Genomic DNA, 16,487 nt, shown 5'->3' with positions numbered 1-16,487 from the left:
AAAAAAAAAAAAAAAAAAAATATATATATATATATATACATACACACACACACATATAATGTATTTACTATATCATATATGCATGTTACTAACACAATGAGGTTTAATAAAAAAAGTGATTAGTGAAAGGGTGGTAGAATCTTGGGTTATATCACTCACCAGCTTTGAGATCTCAGGTGAGTGAGTTACTCTCCTGCAACCTCAGTTTCCTGGAGAATATGATAATTCCTGCACTCCCAACTCAAAGTGTTGCTGTGAGAATTAAGTAAGATGAGGTATGTAGTGCTACCTTGTGAGTTCTAAGCACGACACAAGTTATGAGCTCATTGAACCTACAAGGTCTCAAAGTCTTCTGCAGCCAGGCATTACTTGGAGGGCTGCTGAAGAAAACAAGACGGTAACAACATGGTCTCTGACCTCTAGGGATTCAGAAATGTAAATGAAGAAATAAGTGTGTTGAGTTAGGAGCTACCAATAGTTCAGTGTGTGTAGAACTCAACGTGTACCTGGAAGTGTGGTAAAAAAATAAATTATAATTATAGTTAGGGTCCAATTTGAGAAGAATCTTACACATCCTGAGTGGGAGTTTGGAGCTTCATACTAAAGGGAGCTATTAAAGGATTTGCAACATGGAAATGACACAATCAGTTTTATGTTTTCAGACACTCCCTTTGGCAGCAGAATAAGATATTACCCTGCAGAAGACTTAAAGCTCAATGGATTAGGGAATGTTAACTCATGCCTCTAACATATTGTTGATTCTGGACATATTTCTAATATAAACAAAAATAGTAATAAAACTATTGAGCCAAAGTTTCAAAACCTATGGTAGTAGCTTAATATCCTATCTTCACACTTGTCTTCACATCTGTGCATTTCTTTTGATGCCCTTTACAAGCAACTGTTCTATCTCTAGTCAACAAGTAAAGAAACTAAAGCACAAAGAGTTAATGACAAACTATAATGAAGTAATAAAACAGAAGAGATAACCGCATATTTATACTCTACAGGCACTGTGAGAAATATATTAAATACAAATTCCTAATTTCAGGGTGAAAATGTCTTTTTAGTGCACTCTACCACGGGAGACGTGTTCTGCTTAAACTCCTTAACAAGGAGTTGATCAAGAGGCCTCTGGGCGTTCCGTGCCATTTCACTGGAGACATTGGATGTATCTTAAATGAGAAATAAAATGGCAGATGGAACACAAAATTTGGAAACAAGGTTCAGATACTCTGCACCTGATTTTCAGAAATGTTGTAAAGTATACAAATTAATACTACAAAAAAGAACAGAGCCTAAAAAGTACATGATATATGACAAGGTTGAAAGCTCTTCCTGATGAGATATTATTTTGGTTGGATTATGGGATAGATGACAGCAATCTTTTAAATTTATGGGAACAATATGTTGTCATTTGTACACTCCGTTATTTTCCTCCCAATCCAATGAATGAAACTGAGCCTGCTGTATTTGAAGGAAGAAATGTAGCATCCAGTCAAAGTGTGGATATAGTCATTTTGGCTGTGTAGTGGCTCTAAAAGGCACAATGAAAAATAGCAAGCAGCTGTGGAGATTCTGCATAAGCCCAACTACCTTGAAGGATGTAAAAAAAAAGGGGAGTGAAAGCTACCCTTTTTTCTTCATGCAGGCACACTTAATTTACATTTTACAGGGAAGTATTTTGTAAATACAATCTAAATAAGGAAGTTGAATAATAAAAATTATGATTTTCAATAAATATCACTAAAATAGATTTTTAGGAAATTGATGTATTTAATAAATCAATAAAAATGTATAAAATAGATTCACTTCAAATTAAAAACAGTAAATTATCTTCTTTTGTAATCTTAATTTAATTTCAAAGCCTAGAAAAAGAATTTAAATGTAAACATGTAGTTCATGATCAATACATGAGGAATATAAAAATCTGAAGCATAATAAAAAGTGCACAGTAGATTTATATGTTCATTATTGTGATTTATGGACAGTTTATTATCGTCTTTATACTAACCTCAAAAGAAAACAGTGTCTTTAAGAAACATCAACTTTTTATATTAAATCAGAACAATAAACAACTCAGGGAGATAAAGATAACTTCATTAATGACGATAGGAAGCTGGCTCGGATATAAGTAATTTCCTACTCTTATCTTTTGTTTTTAGTCTCAACTTCAAAGAGTAATGAGAATCAGCTTTTCCTTCTCCTGTTCCTCTCAAAGCTCTTTGTAAGTGTATACGGGAAGTTTAAGGCTTTATGTAATGTTAAGATGACATTTGGGAAAGAAATACATGACTACGTTTTTAAACAGTATTCATTTCCACTGTGTCCTATCAACAGTACTAAATAATTACTGGAAAAGAAAAGAAAGCCATGACCTGAATCACTGTTCAGCAATTAAAACTAAGAATACAGGTTTGTGATTTCCTGTTGCTGTAATCCATGCTTTAACCATAAAAATTACCGGTACAAATACCTAGGACTCCGTTTATTAACTGTTTAGTATTACATGTGAAATGATGATGGTTTCACGATGTTGAATGTGAAATGATTTGTATGTGTTTCAGGATATAACCTGGTAACCAAGTGTAACAAGGTTACACTTTAAGTTACTTTAATGGTAGCTGGTTTTATTATTAACAGAAGAATAATTTTGCTGAAATGTAGTTAACGTAGAATAAAATTGTAAAGATGAGTTCTCTTAGAGGACTACGCTTACTTTTGTCTTCTTTTCCTTTCTCCTTCTTCATCATCTCCTCTCTTCAATTTCTGAGACCCTTTCCAACTCTAAAGATCTAGGAACCATCCATGAGTTAAAAAATAGCAAGCCCCATCCTTCATCCAGATTCTAGTTCACAGTCCCATTTACTCTCATTATAAACTCTTCCCCGGTTCCTGGCAACCCATGCCTCTTCTGCTCGCATTCTTTGCCCTAGCCTATGACACCTCACACCCAGCACGCTTACACCCCTTTTCCTCTACTTATCAATGTCCATCCCTTCTTCAAGAGTCTTTTTAAACATCACTTCCTTCATTAAGTGTCTCCAGATTCTCCAAAGTAATATGGTTACTTCAGGAAATAAAAAGATCTACGTCTTGATATTTAAGATATTTAAGATGATGTTATGGCTAGAGATGTAAAAAGGAACCATGTCAAAAACAATTTGGAGGGATAAGCCAACAAATTTGTACTTTATCATGAAAGTCATGGAGTGCGTGAAGGACTTCAAGTAAGAATATGTTATATATTCTTATTTGTATTTTAGAAAAATTCCTGTAACTGAAAATAAAGGGTAGATTGGAAGTGAGGAAGATTGGAGCCAGGGGAAACGTTTTCTCTTTCAATAATTACATATGTACAGAAAATAGACTACAGGTTTTTTAATGACAGACTGCATCTTATACATAAGTATTTTATTATCAAGTGACACTGTCCAAAATTTATACTTGGAAGGATACTAAACTTTGATGGTCTATGTAAATTTGGTGACATTTTAAGTGGAAAAGAACCAAAATATTGTGAATTTTTCAACAATTCAATACCTTTCCTTCTTACACACACACACACACACACACACACACACACACACTGAAACTGGTAAAGGTACATTTTTGTTAATCAAACTTTAAAAGGAAAAATAAATGTATTAAGTGAGTATGTAACCATAATCATAATTGTTTATGGCCTGGGAGGCAACAGGTTCTGTTATAAACTAGGAATAGAGAAAATTTTGTAACATTTCTTTGGTTCCAAGGTTATGGTTGGCAAGTTATTTCCCCCCAATATTCTTCATTAGTACATTTAGGTTCTCAGAGACCTTGGTCTTATTTGTTTACAAGGAACATAGCTTGATGCTTATTGCAAATAAATCTCGCCTAAATTTTATAAAACAATTCATGAAAAATTCTAAGGATGAGAAAAAAATGAGCAAATGCCTTTTCCTAACCAAATATTAACAAAATAAAGGTCTTTTAACAGGCGAAAATTCAGATTCTTTTTAACTACCAAAATTAGCATAAAGAATTCAATAAATGAGAGAAACAGTGAGTGACAAGTATTAAAAGAATAAATTGTCTTTTATCTGAAAATCAGTGGATGATTATACCACACACTTATATATGCACACATAAACCTTACATGGCTGAGTACTTTGTGTGTATATATTGGAATTATTTCATATCTAACAATTGTGGAATCTGAGACAAATATCTAAACAAAACCAATGGCAGTTTTATATTCCATTTTTTCTATAAACTTGACCAAGTTTTTGTGAATTGGATGTAGTCCGTTAAAATTCATTGGCAGCGTCAGTACCGAATGAGATGCACTGGAGCCTAGAGAGATTAAGATCAGGCCCAGCAGTTGGTGCATGACCACAAAAATGCCCACAAAACTAGGACAGAGAAAAAGAAAATTGGGTTTTATTTATTTTTTTGAAGTACAGTTGATTTACAATGTTGTGTTAGTTTCTGGGGTACTGCACAGTGGTTCAGTTATACACATATATATATATTATTTTTCATATTCTTTTCCATTATAGTTTATTACAGGATATTGAATATAGTTCCTTGTGCTATATGGTAGGTCCTTGTTGTTTATCTATTTTATATATAGTAGTTTATATCTGCTAATCCCAAACTCCTAATTTATCCCTCCCCCCCCTCCCTTTCCCCTTTGGTAACCATAAGCTTGTTTTCTATGTCAGTGAGTCTGTTTCTGTTTCGTAAATAAGTTCATTTGTGCCATATTTTAGGTTCCACATATAAGTGATATCATATGGTATTTGTCATTCTCTTTCTGACTTACTTCACTTAGTATCATGATCTCTAGGTCCATCCACGTTGCTGCAAATGGCATTATTTCATTCTTTTTTATGGCTGAATAATATTCCATTGTATATTTGTACCACATCTTCTTTATCCATTCATCAGTTGATGAACACTTAGGTTGCTTCCATGTCTCGGCTATTGTAAATAGTGCTGTTATGAACATGGGGGGGGGTGCATGTATCTTTTCGAATTATAGATTCCTCTGGATATATGCCAAGAAGTGGGATTGCAGAATCATATGGCAACTCTATTTTTAGTTTTTTAAGGAAACTCCATAATGTTTTTCATAGTGGCTGCACCAATTTACATTCCCAGTGTAGGCAGGCTCCCTTTTCTCCACACCCTCTCCAGCATTTATTATTATTTTTTTTATTATTATTATTTTTTTTTGCGGTACGCGGGCCTCTCACTGTTGTGGCCTCTCCCATTGCGGAGCACAGGCTCCAGACATGCAGGCTCAGCGGCCATGGCTCACAGGCCCAGCCGCTCCATGGCATGTGGGATCCTCCCAGACCGGGGCACGAACCCGTGTCCCCTGCATCGGCAGGCGGACTCTCAACCACTGCGCCACCAGGGAAGCCCCCAGCATTTATTATTTGTAGACTTTTTAATGATGGCCATTCTGACCGGTGTGAGGTGGTACCTCATTGTGGTTTTGATTTGCATTTCTCTAATGATTAGTGATGTTGAGCATCTTTTCATGTGTCTGTTGGACATGTGTATATGTCTTCTTCTGAGAAATGTCTATGTAGGTCTTCTGCCTCCCAAGAATTGGGCTTTCTTAATCAGGCACATTCAGGTTTAAATTTCCACTTTGACCGCATAGCATTGGCTGACCTTGAGCAAGTGTCTCAGCCTTTTATGAATTCTGTTTTCCTATTTGTAAATGAAGATAATAATATTAACCTCAAAAACTTGCTGTAGAGATAGTATGAGGGAACATATGTATTATACCTAGTGCAGAGTCTAAAGGCAGTGTAGGTGCCATAAAATGTAGCTGTCATGTAGTTGCAAACAGAATTGTCAAAAAGCAGAGATAAGAATGCCATTCACAGCACAAAATAGTTAAAATGTGATTATTTCCAGAGGGAAGGATAGTAATGAAATAAGGAAGATTTAAAAAGATTAACTAATAAAGAGTGTCCTCTGTAGGTTGAATTTTAATATGCAAAATTGATGGAAAAGGGAATTTCAGACACAGAGAACATAGGAAAAAGTGTCAGAATATTTGGATGTTTTAATATGAGTAAGCAGTACCGTTTGACTGGAGTGAATTTGGGTGTAGTCATGAAGAGTCTTGAAAACCATGCCAGGATATAATTCAATTCTTGAAGAGCAATTGACATGTTTTGAACAAGTAAATATCATTACATAACTTTTTTCCCTTTACCAAGATTATTTCTCCCCATTTTGATTTTTAAAGCCAATGATCCTATTAAGAATACCTAACAAGTCATTTTTCTCCTCAGATGTGTAAATTAAGAAAGTATATATATCAATATTTATTACAAATCCTATAATAATTTTTAAATGTTTGGGAAACTTATTTTATACCCTTAGCAATGCCATTTTAACGATTTTGTCTCAAATATTTTGATAAGGAGAGCTAGCAGTCATGGATAAAACATTTCTTAGAATGCTTTATAAAGAAAAGTATTTCCTAATTTGAGGATGTGATTTTATCAGAGCCCCCTGCTCCCAAATTTGTGTGAACCCATGATGAACCATTCTTCCTCTCTCCTCCTTGGAAAGGCCTTGTAGTTTCTTTTGGAGCAGACAAAATTTCCCCGCTACTGCGTAAGAAACACTGGCTGATCCCCCATCCAGTAAACATTCAACGGAAAGAAAACAGCTGGTGTATGAAAGAGAAGCTTACTCACACGTTTCAAGATAACTTCAGATTAGATTCATCCTTAGATTATTCCAACCCACAATGTTTCTGGCTTGAATAAAAAACATATTGAGTATTTCAGGAAGGAGTGTTTGTTTCTGAATGCCAGGCTCTGTGTTCAGCCTAGCAGAAAGGCCTCTTATCTCTTTGGGCTCCCACAGGCTTGTGGAATAAAAGTGAGTTGTGCATCGTTGGTTTGCCCTGGGCTCCAAAACCATATCCAGCTGCCTGTGTCATGCTCTTCATTCAACAGATGGAAAATATTGCCTTGCAGTTCAGTGCCAGGAAGGGAAGCTCATTGCGAGAGGTGAATCGGGGCCCACAGAGGCGTCCAGGCCTTGTGCATTCCAGTTAGGGGTTAACGGTCAAGGAAAGTCGGAGTTCACTGAGGCAAGACAGAGAGAAATGGCCAAGCTGCTTTTGTGATTGATGATCAGTGGAATGCAAAGGAAGAAGAGAAAGTAAGCACAAAAAGACATTTTAGTGTGGAACACAAACACTGGTAATGACTGTTACGACTACCTCAGATGATGATTTATAGTGTGGTTCTGAGGCAAATCCATTCACCTTGGGTTGCTAATAATATGCAAACCATGGGAAAACGCTCAAAAATAACAGAATTCATCACAACCACTAAAGCTCTTTTAAAATTTTGCTGCTTCTTTTAGTCTTTTATGTCCTCTCACAATATCTAAAGTCATCCATCCAGATACAGCTGCACAGCACCTGAGTGGAATTGCAGTTAATCACAATTCCCAGAATCATCTGCCCACCTCTCACTAACTTCAAAGTTTATTGGGCTTATATCTTTCTTAAGCTGCACTTTAATGTGGATGCTTTTGTATTTTCTGACTTTACTTTCCTCCCTTAGTATCGTAGGCCATACCAGCCCTCCTCAAAACGATAATGACAAGTGCTGACCTGAAGAGACAGTTTGTTTGAAATCTTACAAATCCAGGTGACGATGCTCAATAAGCATACTCCACTCCACTGAGGAGAAAACTACAGGCTTCACACAGGGAGAGGAAACCATAATTTACTCAGTTCATGAAGACATGTTTCTATTCCTGAGTGGCCTTCATAGCACGACATGCAGAGACCAGTTTTAGGGCAAAGTACAGGACAGGTAGCATCAAGTCCAGGTGGCTGCCCCAAATTCCTGAGCACCCTAATAACTTCCAGTAAGACATATATGTTTTCTTTTGCTAGAATCTCTTTATCCACGTTGGATGCCTTTTGTAACAAGGTAGAAAGTAGACAAATGATAAATAGATAATAGACGATTGATAGAATATCTTCCCCTCATAATACTGTAAGTTGCCACTTGATGTGCTTACTAATGTATCAGATACTTTACATTTATATTTACCTCTCTTGATCCCTATTTAACCCTACAAAGTAGGCTCCTTTCCTGGCTACAGGTTTTTTGATATGGAAATGAAGTCACAGTTTCAAAGTCACACAGTCACTACCTGGCAGAGCCAGTGGACCCATTCAAGCAGAGGCCAAAAGCCCATGCTCTTTTTTTTTTTTTCATCTCTATTAGAGTATAATTGCCTTACAATGGTGTGTTAGCCTCTGCTCCACAACAAAGTGAATCAGCCACACATACACACACATTCCCATATCTCGTCCCCCTTGCATCTCCCTCCCTCCCACCCTCCCTATTCCACCCCTCCAGGCGGTCACAAAGCACCGAGCTGATCTCCCTGTGCCATGCGGCTGCTTCCCACTAGCTATCTACCTTACGTTTGGTAGGGTATATATGTCCGTGCCTCTCCCTCGCTTTGTCACAGTTTACCCTTCCCCCTCCCCATATCCTCAAGTCCATTCTCTAGTAGGTCTGTATCTTTATTCCTGTCTTACCCCTAGGTTCTTCATGACATTTTTTTTTCTTAAATTCCATATATATGTGTTAGCATACAGTATTTGTCTTTCTCTTTCTGACTTACTTCACTCTGTATGACAGACTCTAGGTCCATCCACCTCATTACAAATAGCTCAATTTCGTTTCTTTTTACGGCTGAGTAATACTCCATTGCTCTTAACTGCTCTGCCAGGCAGCTTTCGTTGGATGAAAAGACTCAAAGAATAAATCTAAATTCAAGAACCTTACTCCCTTCTGACTTGAAGAATTCGTACTGTTGCCTCCCTGCCGTGCTCAGGAGCTCGACAGACTTACATCAAGGAGCTGTGGTACTGAGACCGAGACAGAAGAGAATGGGACCTTGAAGTTAAAAGTGCTTCAGCCACGCTCTCGGGGCTTAAGTCACCCTATTCTGGGTTTACATGCCCCATGCAGTAACTACTTTCTTTAATCTTTCCCCTTTCTCTTTCCTCTTTCCCCTTTCCCCTTTCCTCTTTCCCCTTTCCCCTTCCCCTTAATGGTCTTCTACTTTCTTTGTGGTTTATTTTTTGCTCACTTACAATAGTCCAGCTCATCATAGTCAGTGTAAATAATTTAATATTTAACAATAAGATATTTCAATCAAGCTCTGAAAAGTTCATGTAGACCCATAGGAGAATATTCATAGGACTGATCCAGCGTCATAGTCAGTAATTATTTTATTTTAAATTTGAACACAATTTAAAGTGTATTCATCTAGAATTTTTTTTAAAGATCTGGATTTGTCATTGGTGCACTAACCAATTAGTATATTCCACCACTGTGGGTAAAAACGTGAACTTAAGTACTGACACCTTTTACACAGCAACCACTAGTGACAAAAATCAATGAATGCTGCCAAAGTTATGGTTGGTTGCAAGGAAGAGTCTCCATTATGTTTCTTCAAGTAATGGATGATTTTGCATCAGAACTGGCACGGATAGAAGGAAAACAGGAATTACCAACATGGAACCAGGTCTCACAGAAACCCAAACCTGTAGAACCATAACACATGAGAAGAACAAAGTAGGGGATTAAATCAGGATTTAAGGTGTCTTCACTTCGCTGAGAAATTTTCCTGCTGCCCAAACCAGGGATTTGCTGATGTCGACTGTTCTACCAAAGGCGGGTTCTCTCCGCCTTGATCTTGTTTCTGCTTCTGTACCTGAATGTCTCACTACAGCTCAAGTGCAAATTCCTTTCCTTTTTCGGTATATCTATCTAACTCCAGGTTATTTTCATATTTTGTAAGTAGACAATATCGTTGGCTTTACGTTATAGGTAAAAAACATAAGTATTATCAACTCATATCTTCCTGAAATAAACTAGATCTTGCTTTTCTGACAAGCAACAGGAGAGAACTGGCTTTCCTAAATGCATTTAGGATATAATTAATTCACCTGGAAATAGGCAACTGCAGGGCAGGTTAGCACAAAGTTTTGACCACATCTTGGCCCTTGCTTGGCGTCACTGTAATCCTTAGTTTTTCTCAACTGTTTAAAGCATGTGTTGTTGTTTCACTGCAACCCATGAAACAGAAAAAAGAGAAAAGGTAACTATAGAGTTAGGTATTCAAACCTCAGTGAGCAATATTTCAGAATATTACATAGGAACAGCAATAATCAATATGCCTTCTTTTTGGTAGATTTTATTTTCTTGGCTTAATTTTGAAATATAGAATTTCCATGTTTGGAGAGCTGATTTATGAAGGGCAACAAATTCCAAATCTCTTTTACTCGTTCACAGGAAAATTCCTTGTTAGAAAATACTATATCGAGTCATGTGTTGGATAAAAATGATTTCCTACTTTGTCTGAGAAATATTTAACCTGAAAACCATTACTGTATTTTAAAATCAGTTTTAATATTAACTTTCAAACTTAGCAAAAGTACTCCATCTGCTTAGATGTCTGGAAGCCAGAGGTGGGTGAAGCAAGAGAGAAATTCCATGGCATGAATACAGCCAAATATTCCATTTATTAACATTATTCCTTATACCTATTTGGGGGGCTGATGGCATCTAGATATCTGATATCAAACTCTATTTATAACCCCTTTAGAGAATACAGTTGTTAGATTGAAATGGGACAATAATTCAGTTGGTCAAAACTTGTTACCTAAATCCTACATGTATAATACTGGATTTGATGATTTTTCCAAAGAAAAGAAATCAGGTTTTATAGTCTAATGGAGGAAAAGACTCAAGAAGCGTTAAGGAAATAAACCATAATATGAACCATGGGGCATATTAGAGTTAAGCATCAATATGTAAACATCAATACATATTATTTATAAAAAATGATCGTATGTTTTCAGGGTGGGGCTTACCATGAGCCTGAGGTTCTCTCACAAGCAATCCTTTCCTGATTTCCTCTCAAAGGGATTCACTACCCGCTCACTCAGACACACACACACACACACACACAATCTCTTTGTGCATAACTACCATTTTCCTCTCCCTGCTCACTTATGTTTTGAATTGCTTCACTTAGAGCTTTCCCAATACACTGGATAAGTTTAAAATAGAAATCATTTGCGGGAGGAAATTAATAAGTAAATTCACAGTCCTGGTAGTGGTGAAGATGAAGTTAAAAGATTTTTGGAAAAATTATTTTTCATCTTAAAGAAATGTCAGTTGATTCTTTTACAGTCTGTTATAAATTATAGCAGGACTTTTCCTACAATTTTTGGTAGACTGGATGGGATCCTGAATGAGAGGAGGAAAGTGAAACTGAGCTATGACCTGTGAGCGTGTCCTTCTGTAGAATTAGTCGGATTTTCAGGAGAAAATAAGCAAAAGAACAAACCTAAATGCTTTTGTCATTGTTTGTTTTACTCTTATAACTAACTTCTCATACTTACACCTTTGCCCTACATAATGCTTTCTCTGTATTGTCTCTGTTATCTCCACCCCTTGGGGACACACACACACACAATATATGTGTACATTATATGTTTATACATATAATACATGCATATATATAATATATGTATATAATTAGGCTAAAAATAAAAATCAGTTTGAAAATCTAAAAACAGATGTCACATCTATGTTTCCAAGAGGTTGTTAAATAGCAGAGTGAAGCACAATGTATTATTAGCATGTGTTTTTACATTGACCATATCCCTTTACTTGCCTGTTACTAATCCTTTCCTATTTCTTTTTTTAAGACTGAAAACCCTGTGTGTGGTATTTGCATGTGTGCATAAATAGAAATCTTAAGTTTCACATTAGGATCCAATGCATGAATAATTACTGAAATGATTATTGAAATCATAGCTAATAACTAAAACTTAGCATCGACAATAAAGTATCCTGAGAATTAGAATTAGAACTAATTACTATCAGTTAGAAAATAATGGGAACCAAGACTATTACTTACTTTCCTCTATCTCTTGATCTAAATAAATCAATAGAGAAATAGCCTCAAAGAAAACTACATAATTAATTAGAGGGAGATTAAAGGATAAAATTCTACACTAGCAAACCAATAGCAATACCCACTGCAGCGTTTTGATGTGATGCTAAGGGCTGAGTGGTTTGTTCAAATCCTGTATCCCTAGGTCCCCATCTTTCTTTCTGCAAATCTCTTTGTCTAGAACAACATGAATAAGTTCTGGAATTGAAAGTCTGATTGATATTGACAGTATATGACAGTATATCTGATATCTCACCTCTGCTAAAGTGAATATGAAAGATTTTGGCACTGTTTCTCTAAGACTTTTCATACTATGTGTTAAAACTAGAGTAACCTGGTATTACTGTAGATATAAAATCTATGTGACAAAGGCATTGCCTTCTGGGGGAAAAAAAAGCTGACAAGACCCAATATAAAATGAAGGTATTAGAGGCAGAGGTGGCTCTTACCACTTCTGATGAAAAGAAAGTCACGTGTAGAAAATCCTGGAAACAGTAATTAATCTGTAAGAGTACAAACAGACAACCATTGTTTAATTTAGAAAATGAATGACTTGAGTTTTCAGTCATGGTCTTACCAGCACAAACATAGTCAGCATTACCTCGGATATCAAAGAACAGTAACAACGATCTTGATAGCAAATTTCGCAGGATTCAGGAAAATCAATAAAAATTCTTTTAAAATACTTTTCAGATCGTCTAAGGGTCACTGTTAAAGAAAACACTGTTGTTATAATGGCATGTTGTTTAGATCAGTGGATACTAAGTGTGATCTCTGGACCAGCAGCACCTGCATTTTGGGGGCATCTCTTAGAAATGCCAGTTCTTGGACCCCACTACTGAATAAAAAGTTCTGTGGAATCTGAGAGAAAACAAAACAAATGAACCAATAAATAGAAGCAGACTCATAGCTACAGAGAACAAACAGGTGGTTGCCAGAAGGGAGGGGGATGGAGGAATGAAAAGGAGAAAAAATGAAGGTAACTGAGGTAATGAATACTAATTAGCTTGATTGTGGTGACCATTTCACAGTGTAAATTGATGTGAAACCATCATGTTCTACACCTTACATATATACAGGTTTTGTCAATTATACCTTACTAAAGCTGAAAAAATTTTTTTTTATTATTATTAATTAATTTATTTATTTTTGCTGTGTTGGGTCTTCGTTTCTGTGCGAGGGCTTTCTCTAGTTGTGGCAAGTGGGGGCTACTCTTCATCGCGGTGCGCGGGCCTCTCACTATCGCGGCCTCTCTTGCTGGGGAGCACAGGCTCCAGACGCGCAGGCTCAGTACTTGTGGCTCACGGGCCTAGCCTCTCTGCGGCACGTGGGATCCTCCCAGACCAGGACTCGAACCCGTGTCCCCTGCATTAACAGGCAGACTCTGAACCACTGGGCCACCAGGGAAGCCCTGAAAAAAATTTAAAATTAAAAAAAAGAATTTAATTCTGGGCTGGGACCCAGTAATCTGTGTTGTAACAGTCCCTCCAGGTGATTCTGACTTACAGTAACTTAAACCATTGGTTTACATAAAGCCACCAAGAAAACTAAATTATTCTTTTCAAATTGTAAAAGAACACCAAAAGAGGGAGAGGCATATAACAACACAATCTAATTTTGTGAGCATACTACCACAAGAGTTCAAGTAAGAATAAAGAGATACTGTGTTAAATCATAATACTGCCTTAATTTCAGAGCATTTTACAAAATGTATAAAGCACTTCTCCACACAATACCATACATTATTGTCCTTATAACACCCATGGATTATTTGTCAAACAAACATATCCTTGTATCAGGTCAACTTTCTAGAGATAGTGAACTATAAAAAAGTGCTGAATATCAGCAAAATAATTTACACAGATTAGTGATAATATGACACTGTATCCAAGAAAAAAAATATTTGGCAAAATATGAAAGAATCCTAAAAAGGTAATGCTGCATTTCAGAGAAGGACATGTCTGGGTATAACTGCTGCTTTTTTTACTCTTTTCTTTTTTATTTTTCTAGTCTTCATATTGGGTGACCTGCAATTACACTCAGGGGTATTGTCCAGAGTACAATTTTTCAACAACGGGAAAAAATTTTTGTAACCATATTACTAATCCTTGTGACCTGCATGCTTCATAAGGAGAATTCTGAATGAAGCTTTAATGCTTATGAATACTTTTAGCTCCATGGCCTATTTGTTATCCCTAGGAGGTGGGTATTTAATCTGTCAGACATTTGTAAAACACCAAAAGCAGTATGGCCTTTGACCTGGGTCACTGAAATTGTACCCCATTCTAGTGACTTTTTGATTTCACCCAGCAGGTCCCATACATTTGTACCGTGCCTTATGAAGCATTCAGGCAGAGTATGATCTTTGACTTCTGGCCACCTGTGTCCCATACATTTTGTGTGAAAGAAATAAATGACAGGCTTGGAGATTAAGTCTAGCTCTCCCTTTTTATTCAGGTGTATTGCCAGCTGAGTTGAATGACGCATGGGTGCTTTAATTTATAATGGTTTTTTTTACTCTTGTAACTTGTAGCAATGCATGTGTTACCAACAAATTATCTTAACATTCTGTGTCACAAATACGTTCTATTCTTTGGTAAGTAGGTATATCAATCCAATAAAAAAAACTAACACAGTGCATGCACACATACATATATATCCTTAATTACCGCATGTGTTTTCCATATTAATGTCATTATCATTGTTTTTAAACCAAGGATCTTTGACATTTTGGAATGCTTTTCATGGGTTTACAAGAAGGTTTTGTGTATTACTATTCCAGAACCTATCCTGGGGATAACATTTGGAGATTCTATCGTGAGCAAGTTTCATTTTATCAGTTTTGAAAAGTTCTATGAAAATCTACAACAAAAGGACCTCACTTTTTAATAAAGCATAAAATCTAACTCTTCAGTTGCCTGTCACTTTAATTCACTCATTCTAGGGATGATTATTGATCTCTAGAATGCACCAAGAACTATTCCAGGCACTGTGGAAAATATATAGAAGGGTTTCTTCCCTTTAAGAGTCTGATAAAGGAGCTAAGACAGATGCACAAATAACTCTAGCATAGGGTCAGATTGCCCGCGTTCCAAACCAGAGGTGTAAGTGATGGTTTATGAGGACTTGGCTAAGAAAGATGGAAAGAGGCTTCATGGAAGAGGTGATATTTATCCTAAGATTTGGATGATATATAGGACTTCAACAAATATAAGTAGAGAAAAGTAAGAATGAATAGCATGACATTAAACAAGAGAAAGAAAACAACTGGGGGGTCTTTTAAGCAAATGTCAAGTGATCCATGCTGAATTGATAATAAAACAAGTGAAGAAAAGTTGGGAAACTTAAGTAGAAAAACATGGAGCAAACTGGATTGAGGAGAATACTGAATGCCATGCATTCAGGAATTGCAACTTTCTAGGAATGTGGAATTGAGAGTCATCAGATTTTTTTAGATCAAGGGAATAAATTTTGACTGGAGGTTTTCAAAATAAAATTGTACCAGTAGAAAAAAAATCACTATTGGGAATTCCCTGGTGGTCCAGTGGTCATGACTTGGTGCTTTCACTGCCGTGGGCCCAAGGGTTCAATCCCTTGGTCTGGGAACTATGATTCCACAAGCCGAGTGTGGCAAGTCTAAAAAAATAAAAACACACACACACAAAAATCACCATTGTCAGAGTCCTGACGAGCTGCTTTCTACTTCCAAATCTTAAACTTGTTAGTAATATGAATAAGTCTGTTTCTTCTTCTTCTTGTGCCTCAGTTTTCTCACATGGAAAAATGAGGGCTAATTACTTTTCTATCAGGGTCCCTGTGAGAATTTATTCAGGTAATACATGCAATGCATCCGAACAAATACATTCTTTCTTTATTTTTCTCCAAAATTTTAATGAATGGGGAATTGAAGACAGTTTGTTAGTAGAAGGATAAAATATAAATGTGAAATTAGGTAGTAACAGAATATTAAGATTTTATTTTAACATAATTTTGCATAAAATATAATATCTTCAATATAGACTACATGTTTATAACATTTAGATGCAGTAGAATATTTAGCTGGTCTGATTTACCCTACCTCATTTCAAAATCACGGATGAAAACTGAAAATTATACTTCAGTAGTGTGATGAATTGGGCAATTGGGATTGACATGTATACACTGATGTGTATCAAACTGATGACTAATAAGGACCTGCTGTATAAAAAAAAATTAAATTATATTTAAAAAAAAGAATTAAACTTTAGTTTCAAGTCATAAACCTTAACCACATATATAATATGCTCCAATATTTGTTTACACAAGTTGAGTCTATTAAGTATTGATACTTAGTGTTGTCTCAACTTAGACAACAGCCTGTTCTACTTTGGCAGATTTCAGAACAGCTTTAACCCTTTAAAAATATATATATTCCGCCCTCACACACATACATATATCTAAGATTGTTTTTTTTTTTTTTTTTT

The sequence above is a fragment of the Lipotes vexillifer genome, unplaced genomic scaffold, assembly GCF_000442215.2.
Source record: "Lipotes vexillifer unplaced genomic scaffold, Lipotes_vexillifer_v1.1 scaffold19, whole genome shotgun sequence".
Taxonomy (NCBI): Eukaryota; Metazoa; Chordata; class Mammalia; order Artiodactyla; family Lipotidae; genus Lipotes; species Lipotes vexillifer.
Note: the sequence above shows the minus strand (reverse complement) of the source record.